We start from the raw sequence: 2595 nt of genomic DNA on the forward strand, positions 1-2595 counted from the left end.
ATCTCACATAACAGCCAGGCACCGTGGCTCACCTCTGTATTCCTAGCACTCTAGGAGCCTAAGGCAGGAGAGCCCTTCAGTTTAGGAGTTTGAGTCCAGCTTGAGCAAGAGGAAGACCTCATCTCTACTAAAAAAAAAATAGGGAAATTAGATGAGCATTGTGGTGAGCATCTGTAGTCCCAACTACTAATAGAGAGGCTGAGGCAGAAGGATCACTTGAGCCCTGAATTTGAGATTGCTGTGAGCTACGCTAATGCTACAGCACTGTAATCTAGCCTGGGCAACAGAGTGAGACTCTGTCTCAAAAAAACAAAACAAAACAAAAAAACAGTATTCACATAACTATGGAGCATTATCAGTAAATTAATTGACTTATCAATACTACAGACTTTACTCAGATTGTACCAGTTTGAGAATTGTAATGTATGTTTAAAATTTTATTTCACATATAAAGCACTCAAATCTTTTTTTTTTTTCTTTTCTAGACACACGATATCATCCTTTTGCCTAGGCTGGTCTCTTTTTCTTTCTTTTTTTTTTGAGATAGAGTCTCACTATGTCACCCCTGGGTAAAGTGCTGTGGTGTCACAGCTCACAGCAACCTCAAGCTCTTGGGCTTAAGAGATTCTTTGCCTCAGCCTCCCAAATAGCTGGGACTACAGGCACCCACCACAATGCCCAGCTATTTTTTTGGTTGTAGTTGTCATTGTTGTTTGGCAGGCCTGGGCTAGATTTGAACCCGTCAGCTCCAGTGTACGTGGCTAGTGCCCTAGTCGCTGAGCTACAGGCGCCAAGCCCTTTTTTTTTTTTTTTTTAAACAGAGTCTTACTTTGTCACCCTCGGTAGAGTGCTATGGCATCATAGCTCACAGCAACCTCCAACTCTTGGAATCAGGCTGGTCTAGAACCTGTGAGCTCAGGGCAATCCAGTCACCTCAGCCTCCCAGAGTGCTAGGATTACAAGCATCAGCCACCATGCTGTGCTTAAAGCGCTCAAACCTTAAGTGCACAGTCTGATACAGTTTTATGTATGTAAACACCCATGTAACCAACACCTCTATGTAAATATAGAATATTATCAGCCTTCAATTTACCAGCTATAAGTTTATATCTACCTTCCTACATAACCACTATTCTTTTCTCATTGTAGGTTAGTTTGTCCTGTCTTGACAAACTATACATGGAATCATACAGATATACTCTTCTTTTTTTTTTTTTTTTTAGAGACAGAGTCTCACTTAGTTGTCCTTGGTAGAGTGCTGTAGCATCACAGCTCATAGCAACCTCCAGCTCTTGGGTTTAGGCGATTCTCTTGCCTCAGCTTCCTGAGTAGCTGGAACTACAGGCACCCACCACAACACCCAGCTATTTTTTTTTTTTTTTTTTGTAGAGACAGAGTCTCACTTTATGGCCCTCGGTAGAGTGCCGTGGCCTCACACAGCTCACAGCAACCTCCAACTCCTGGCCTTAAGCGATTCTCTTGCCTCAGCCTCCCGAGTAGCTGGGACTACAGGCACCCGCCACAACGCCCGGCTATTTTTTGGTTGCAGTTTGGCCGGGGCCGGGTTTGAACCCGCCACCCTCGGTATATGGGGCCGGCGCCTTACCGACTGAGCCACAGGCGCCGCCCCAACACCCAGCTATTTTTTGTTGCAGTTTGGCCGGGGCCGGGTTTGAACACGCCACCCTCAGTATATGGGGCCAGCACCCTACTTGCTGAGCCACAGGTTGCGCCCCAGATATACTCTTTTATACCTGGCTTCTTGCACTCAGCATTATGTCCCTGAGACTCGTATGTGATTTGATACATAGCAGAGGTTTGTTGTTTCTCATTGTTGTCTAGTATTTGATTGGATGAATAGACCACAATGATTTATGCATTCTACTATGGAGAGATGTGGGGGTTGTGACCAATTTGGGGCTACTATGAATAAAAAAGTTATGAACATTCCTGTACATTACTGTTTGTTAGACCTAAGCACTCATTTCCGGTGAGAGTATTTCTGGCCATAGGGTAGGTGGATGTTTAACTTTGGGAAATACTCTCAAGTTTTTCAAAGTGATTGTACCAATTTAATTCACTCTCCCACCAGCAATGCTTGAGAGTTCCCATAGGAATATAGAATTTTATTATGTCATTAAACTCCAACAAATGATTGCATACAAGTCCAGTTCTGATCCTTCTGAGCTTCAGAGTTCTCATATCAAAGTATTTTTCCGTTCAGAACCAAAAGTGGAGAAAGTGTCTTAAGAAAATCCCAAAAGCTACCAGGCAGGAAGGCCAAATCAGAGGTCAGGAAGTGAGAAAACTGGAATTGTCACTTTGTTGGGAGACTTGAAATCACTCACCCCTCTGGGCCTCAGTTTCCTTTACTATTTAAAATAAAGCAGTGAATGGGATCGTTTCTAAAGTTCTTTTTAGCTCCAAAGGTCATGGTTCCAACAAGGAAAATGTTGATGTTGTAATGTTAAGTGAAAGGGTAGAAAGAGCATGTACTAGGATTGAGGAAAATATAGTTGCTGAGGGGCAAAGGCTAGAGGAAAATAACGCAATGAGTTGTTAGATTGGTGCATATTTATTTCTTTCTGTTTGTTT

The sequence above is a fragment of the Nycticebus coucang genome, chromosome 4 (assembly GCF_027406575.1).
Source record: "Nycticebus coucang isolate mNycCou1 chromosome 4, mNycCou1.pri, whole genome shotgun sequence".
Classification (NCBI taxonomy): domain Eukaryota; kingdom Metazoa; phylum Chordata; class Mammalia; order Primates; family Lorisidae; genus Nycticebus; species Nycticebus coucang.